This window comes from Cololabis saira, chromosome 21 (genome assembly GCF_033807715.1).
Source record: "Cololabis saira isolate AMF1-May2022 chromosome 21, fColSai1.1, whole genome shotgun sequence".
NCBI lineage: Eukaryota > Metazoa > Chordata > Actinopteri > Beloniformes > Belonidae > Cololabis > Cololabis saira.
In genome coordinates this window covers 13,575,550-13,584,136 of record NC_084607.1, presented here as the reverse complement: position 1 = coordinate 13,584,136, position 8,587 = coordinate 13,575,550, and positions in this window count along the sequence as shown.

Below are 8,587 nucleotides of genomic sequence, written 5' to 3'. Positions count from 1 at the left end.
ACTTTGATACAAAATAACAAAATGAATTGAATGAAATAAGTATCTTTCCTAAACAGAAACCTGTCCTGCTTAACTTAAAATTGTATAAATTAATATAAAACAATAGAAAGAAAGCAGAACATTAATTCTGTAATAGTGCACATTTTTAGTGCAATAACAAAAGTGCAAACAGAAAGTTCCAGGTCCAGGTGCATATGAAACAGATAACCCGTGAACACAGGAAGAAAAACACCAGCAAAAATCAATGAAGAAAAGATGTCTCAGAAGGTTGCAGGCACTGGTTTATTTCCAACTCAAGTTCTGCCTCAAATTAGTTTCAGGTCTGGATTCTTTTCCCTGTCAGATCCTGTGTAAATCCTGTCTATTTACACATGTGCTTAGGATCATTGTCCTGTTGAATACCCAGTTTTGGTAAAGCTTTAAACGTTGGACAGATGGCCTCACATTGGACTCTAGAATATTTTATGGTTGATTCACTGAGTGCAGAAAAAGCCCAAATCATCACATTTCCACCACCGTACTTGACTGTTGGAGTGAGGAGTATGAGGAGTTTGGGATTTTTCGTCAAATGTGGCACTATTTTGGCCAAGAATCTCCACTTTGGGCTGTCTAATGTAAAGAATGTTGTTCGAGAAAGTTGTTTGTTGGATGCACCTTTACAAACTAAATGCTACCTAAAAATATTTGGTGAAATATTGGCAATTTTGACCCTCAAAATGAATGGAACAAATGTTTAATCCATTCCAGATCCCTTTTTAGTTTGTAAATGCTGTCATAATAGTTTCATGTGGATGGACAACACATTTGGAAATTATGATGTAGTTGCACAATTTTCTTCATGATGTGCTCCTCTTCACAACGTATCCTTCCCTAATTTGACTGTATCATATGACAATCACCAGAAGATCACGCACAGACCCGCCTCAACAATGGTGAAAGCAAACATGGACACAGAACATAATCATTGATTTTGTTGTCCTTGGTATCAGCCGTTATGCAGTTCAAGTCTTCTTAATAACAATGCCCTTATATGAGAAAAATCTACAGCAAAAGTTAGTTTCCCAAGAAGTTTTCACCCTCTTTTCACTCATACACTCATGACTGAGCGCATGGATGGCCATGTGATTGACATTTACTAGGGTTTATATGGATTTAAATATTTTCTGACAAGGTGAATTCAGGCTGATCTTGTATAATAGCCTTTTGGACCAAATGTGTGGCCTTAATTATGAAGCAATGGTGCTTTTAAAGAAAACAGGTACTAGCAACTGCTCCAAACAAGCCATACTTGTTCAATCTTTTTACAAATGACACTGTCATGAAAGTAAGTATTTCAAGCCAAAGATGTAGCTCCTATTGTTTTTTTCTTTTTTCTCTGAAGATGAACTTAGATGACTTTTAGGTGAACTTACAAAAATGTCCATTCCTGGGAAGATCGATTTTGAATATTTTCTACTTGTGAATAATCTTTTTCACCGCAGAATTCTGACATTTAAATTGTTTGTATAAATCGTATAATGATTCCCATATTGATGGGCATTAACAATTCCTTCTCTAAGATCTTTACCTATGCCCTTCCTTGTTGGCATTGTGTTAACACAAATCTGAATTACTTAAGGGCAAACTATTGAAACTCTACTTGTACATAAGTGCTCACACTTGGTGATTATCAATCAGTTAAGTTCATTTGTAATCAAAATTTATTATTGAGCAGATAAATAAAGAGACAGGAACAAAATAATTAGGTTAATTAGATGAGCAGCAACTGCTGTTGTTTACCGTCTTGATCTCTATGGAGGCAGCAACGGTGTATAGCTTTCCAGACACTTCTCCATTTTTAATCCTAATGACATACGGTAGTAACATAATGTGTCATGTTTTGATGTCCATCAGAGGTTGTTCTTGAATATCTGGTTAGAACATCTTATCATTACTATGTCCTGATATGTTAAACCTTTCAATAGAAAGAGGATGTACTTTCTTTTTCAGTTGTATACAAAGAAAAAAACAGAAACAAACACTGCTGTCAGACTTCAAAATAAAGGTTGCAAGGAAGAACCATGATATTACAGGAAAAATATGCAGAACATGGTGTGTTCCATTGTGTGACATTAGCACCTAGATTTGTATTAGTACAATTGAATGTTAGGACTTAATATTGATGAAAAGTTGAAGACAAAGATTCTTAAATGTACAGTATGTTCATCCACACGTCATTATTGTACAAGAAAGTGACGTGAATCTTTAATAAATCTATCTTCACTCATCTGAGGTTGTTCATTGCATGTGTCTTTAATTATTGATGTTTCTGGGCAACTTGCCAACCTTTTCTTTTGCAATCTCTCAGAAAATCATGTAAGAAATCTAATCTGTGGATGTTCTAATCAGTGGTAAAACCTTAACATTTGTCAATAAAATGTGTAACTACTTTTACAGGTAGAAATCATATATAAACTCACCAGCCACTTTATTAGGTACACCTTGCTAGTACTGGGTTGGACCTCCTTTTGCCTTCAGAACTGCCTTAATCCTAAATGGCATAGATTCAACCAGGTACTGGAAACATTTCTCAGAGAGTTTGGTCCATATTGACATGATAGCATCACGCAGTTGCTGCAGATTTGTCGGCTGCACATCCATGATGCGAATCTCCCGTTCCACCACATCCCAAAGATGCTCTATTGGATTGAGATCTGGTGACTGTGGAGGCTATTTGAGTAGTGAACTCATTGTCATGTTCAAGAAACCAGTCTGAGATAATTCGCGCTTTATGACACGGCACGTTATCCTGCTGGAAGTAGCCATCAGAAGATGGTACACTGTGGTCCTAAAGGGATGGACATGGTCAGCAGCAATACTCAGGTAGGCTGTGGCGTTGACACGATGCTGATTGGTACTCATGGGCCCAAAGGAAAATATCCCCCCACCATTACACTACCACCGCTGACCTGAACCGTTGATACAATGCAGGATGGATCCATGCTTTCATGTTGTTGACGTCAAATTCCACCATCCGAATGTCACAGCAGAAATCGAGACTCATCAGACCAGGCAACATTTTTCCAGTCTTCTGTTGTCTAATTTTGCTGAGCCTGTGTGAATTGTAGCCTCAGTTTCCTGTTCTTAGCTGACCGGAGTGGCACACGGTGTGGTCTTCTGCTGCTGTAGCCCACCTGCCTCAAGGTTCCACGTGTTGTGCATTCAGAGGTTCTCTTATACAGTATATGACTCGGTTGTAACGAGTGGTTTTTGAGTTACTGTTGCCTTTATATAAGCTCGAACCAGTCTGGCCATTTTTCTCTGACCCCTGGCATCAACAAAGCATTTGCACCAACAGAACTGCTGCTCACTGGATATTTTCTCTGTTTCGGACCGTTCTCTGTAAACCCTAGAGATGGTTGTGCGTGAAAATCCCAGTAGATCAGTAGTTTCTGAAATACTCAGACCAGCCCGTCTGGCACCAACAACCATGCCACGTTCAAAGTCACTTAAATCACCTTTCTTCTCCATTCTGATGCTGGTCTGAACTGCAGCAGATCATCTCGACCATGTCTACATGCTTAAATGCATTGAGTTGTTGCCATGTGATTGGCTGATTAGAAATTTGCGTTAAGGAGCAGTTGGACAGGTGTACCTAATAAAGTGGCTGGTGAGTGTATATGTATAATTATAAATATACTCAAATATATAACACTGGGTGGACATAGTAACAGAGACGTAAAACAATTTGTTATTGTACTATTATGTAAACCCCAACAAAATGCAACCAGTTTTTCAAATCAAAATAATTTTCCTTTGCACTGCAAAGTGAAGATTCAGTTTCAGAGAACAAGAGCCCTTTGCAGCAATGGGTAATACATCCTGCTGCTCTATTTAATGAAGAGACCATTACAGAGCATTCCACCAGTGAAAGCTCCGATCCAACTGGGAATTTTCTTCAGGAGTGAAATGGATGTTGGAGTTTCTGGGGTGCTGGCTAAGGGCACCAAGTACAGAGTTTTCCTTAGATGAGGTTTCAAAGCTCAACAGTCTTCGGTTCTTGCAAATGTCTCTTTTGAAGCTGCTTGATCTACTTCTTTATTAAGATACCCTTCACCAAATGTGTCTTCGTCTTAATAAAATAATAAAAGCGAAACTATGGAGACCCTTTTTTTTTTTTGCTGGCATTGCAGATGATTGATGTTTTATTGAACAAGGGATCACAAGAGCGACTGCCCACTTGTATATTCAGTAGGATTCTGCACAGCGCCACTAAACCTTCTTCCCATGGTGTAAGTATACAGCAGGAATCATTTATACAAAAAGAGCAGATTAATTGCTTGTGTGTTTCTCATATATTGAATAGGTTATTACTAATTCACTGACGTGACAATACTTCTTAAGAAATCAATATTCTTTCAGTGCAGGCACATTTCTGTTAGAGGAAATACAGCTACGGTTTAGAGATTGTATAACTTCTCCGTTGCAGGTCTTGTCCCAAAAGAGAAATATACTCCAAAAATCATGTTTTTTTTTGTTTTTAAACCAATAACAACATAAATACTAAATGTATACAGATGCAAGATGAAAAACCAAGTAAATATGACGCAGTCAGGTCCACAGCTGCTACATGTGGTTATGATTTACAAGAAAAAAAATCTAAAAGGTTGATCTGTAGCTCAGCCTTCCTGTCCACCTTACGCCTACTTTTTGTTCAGAATCGTGGCTAAAAATCAAGCACATTGTAATGCACCGTCAAAACTTAAACAAGCTAATATTTCCACAACTAGACTTAGTCAGTCTCTATACACAACTCTCTGACTACAGTTCATTGACCTACCGGGAGTCCCTGATTGATATACCATAAAGTCACAGTAATTAATGGTGAAGTTTCCCCTGAGATAGCGGAGGATTGAAGTCAGGTCAAAGGCAGAATTACGGAAGCTACGTGGGACCTGTAGGAGCACTCAAGGTCCCCTTGAGGCCCATCAGTCAGACACAGATAAAAGGGTTGAGTGCAAGGATAATGTTTAACCTAAACGACAGTGTCAGATGGTCCATAAACCGCTTCCTCTTTTCTCGGAGAGGCAAGGGAAGACGATAATTTCTGGCATAGTTTACTACAAAGAGGACAAAAACTGTGAATAATCATTGTATCTATCAAAGGATGTGTTTCTATTTATGGTCATTGGATTATTTTGTTTTCCCTACAAATATGTATTCAAGCATACCAACACATTTTAATCAATCAACCATGAATAGGATATGACTGTAAATGTTGTTTTTGACCAGCACTAACCAACTCCACTCACAATATGAAATACATCCAGCTTTTCATGTGGTCACGGACCACATTCCCAGCATTCATGGTATAAGACAACCTCCCGCCACAGCATACTGCATTAAGAGGCAGCTGTGAAAGAAATCAAGAATGACTGAAGGGTTTTTGTGGTCATGCTGGATATATGTATACTCCCTTTTTTGTGTGATAAGACTAGTGTAAGATCTGACGACCCTGCCTTGCTCTGACTCTGGTCTCCAGCTGTTCTCTCTGAGAGCTACAGGTGTGAGATAAAACAAGGAAACTGTTATCAGTGAAGGCTGAGAAAGGTCAGAGGGCTAAAGGCATTCTGCAGTGTTGAAAAGGTGAAAATGAAATTTCATATTCTGACCATCAACCTAAATAAATCTGTTTTTATGTCATGCAGAACCCATCACATATTTACTCTAGTATATATAATGTTCAATAACTTATATTGAAGATAGTGTAAAAAGAGACTGTGGACATGTGATTCCAGAAAGTGCTTCCAACGGCATGTCTTTGTTGTGCAGGTGTGGGAACTGGGTCACAGATGAAGTAAAGTAATAATCCTAATGAGAGCTCCACCAGCTGTGCGGTGCACACCTTACTTCTGCTGCAAACTAGAAAAAGGAGACATGAATCATTTATCATCATCAATTATTTATCCCATCACATGCTGCCAGACTCAACTGGTCATAGTTTTGTACACGAGAAACTTCCAATGAATCAATAAATTTGTTATATAAGGTATTGTTATTCAGAGATAAGGGGATGCCCATCATCATGATTAAAATTATATATATATATTTTTTTTAACTCAACACTTTAACACAAATTTAGTCACACATGCTGATTACTAATGTTTAAACACCTTCCAAAAATAATTATTTGCATCACGAATTTAAGCACATACTGAGGCAAGGGCTTATTTCAAGATTTCAAAAGCAATGATGGGTCTCTAATAGCTTCACACAAGCTGATATCTTAATTTTCTTTCTTTTTTTTCCTTTTGTTTTTAAACCGTGGGTTAAAGGCGCAAACTGAGTGTTCATAAGTACCACTAATTATTTTTCATTTATTACAGAAATGCTGCAACAGAACACTTTAATATCTTAGTACAGTGATCGTTTGTCCATTCAAATTCCTGCCACACTGATGCAGTGACATATTTTAGAAAGAGAGAGAAAAAAACAATTATGAATTTGATGTCAGATTCTAATTGATGTAATAGCTGTTTATAATTTACGTTACTGGGACTGGCTTTATTGCCAATAGAAGTATCGGCAGATAGAACTAGAATATTGCCTAAAATTCAAAAATAAACATGACTTTAATAACTTAATTTCAGTGTTTGGAGTTAGATTTGTAAAGATGTATGAAACAAAGATATTTACATTAATGAAACTATATATAGTGCATATATATAAATTTGTATATTAATGAAACGCTACGTCAAATAAAGAATTCACATAATTTCCAACATAAACCTCACAATTTCAATCAACAACAAACCCAATGAGTTATATCCTGACTAATCCAGCCTTTCTAGTGTAGATAATTCCAGCAAATAAATTAATCTTCGTTATAGTTCTCTCTGTGACTCATAGTTTGGTAAGATATTTTTAGACAGGCAGCATTCTGCTCGTCCATCTGCACAAACAGATGAGTCCACAGTGTTTCTGCTCAGCGTCACAACCAGTGAGGTGCCTGCTGGAGATGAAAGTGATCCAGAACACAACGCCAGAGTGTCTCTGCCAGACTGCACAGCCTCTCCTGACAGGCAGTGGAAACACGGTCATCACAGACAATGGCCTTCACTGGTCCAGCAGCCACGGCAAAGTCAACAATCCATGCCAGGAGAGTTTTTCTGAAAATGCTCAGCAGATTTTTGTCTAGAACTTGTTATGGTTCAATAAATTACTATGGGTTTGTAGTGTCATAAGTTATTTGCCGTTATCATTTTTTTTCTACAAAAAAACCCCACACACAACAGGTTTTGGTGTTTTTCACTGAAGCTCAGAGAAGGAAGGTCAATGTCAGACTGCAAGCACTGGCATGAAATACATCAGTGCAAGATTAAAAAAGACAAAAGAAAAGAAATAATATTGCAAAGACTACTTTTATCATCTGCGGGATTGCCTGTTGTAATGCAGCTCCTTGAGAAGAGCACATCTAGCAACAACTGCTTGCAGCACAAGTGTTGAATAAGGACCACAAAGAAATGCACTGAAAGTCTCGGCATTCACCTTGTCTGTGAAACAGTCTTCCCGAAGACATTATCGGCAGCAGAAAATGTTAAAGTTTTCAAACTTGTTATGAAGACTCAAAGCTTCCCTTTTTGGGCTTTAGTAATCCTTATTGATATTTCCAGTTATCCATGAATTCTAGCTAGTTTCAGTTCTTAATACATATATCTTTTTTTATTAAACTTTGATTTCAGTCGCCTGCCTTTTGCAGGAGGAGAGCTGGCATATCCTCAAGCAGACAGCAGTGACCCTGAACAGGAAGAAGCTTGTATTAAACATAACCTTGCAGGTCTTTAATCTACTTCCAGTTTGCTTTCCTCACCATAAATCTTCACTGAATCATACTATGATCAGAGGAAGTTATGTACTGTGGAAAAAACAAAACAAAACAAAAAACAGTAAAGTAGCGACTGAGCAGCAGAATGAAGGTTAGGTTTCTCCTGTCAAAAACATGGAGGTCTTATAGCTTATTTTGTGGTGAAGGATCTCCAGTAGAGCACCGTTAACATCAAGCACAGCAGGCAGAGAACATTACAGCCTTGGGGAGCCTGAAGACTGGCATCGTGTTATAAAACTGGAGCTGCAGAAGCACATAAACATCATCATTATCTCAAGTATTTTCATGTGATGTAGAGATTGATACAGCATCTAATGAAACCATAAAATCACAAACTGGAGACACTAGACCTCATTTCCTAGTAAAAAGTATCAGTTCTTTTTTTTTTTCTTCCTTACCAAAAGAAACCAAACTATTAGACATTAATCTGATGGCATTTAGGAGCTGTAGACATGGGCAAACAGAAAAAAGCTCTTGTACTAAGAAATCATTCACTATCTTAGGCTAAAAATGGGCTATCAAAATAGGTTTCTGTCTGTCGCTGATTTAATTTTTTAAAAGTCATCATAAATCCATGCTTTGCCCTTGGAATTTCCTTTTGAAGCTATAGTTTGTAGCACAGCCATGTCACACACAATTAAGTCTTCAGGGACCCACATGGAGCCGCTGAGCCTGGGGCCAAACTAGCGCCACTCACTTCCTGCACACGAGCAGCAAGAGCAG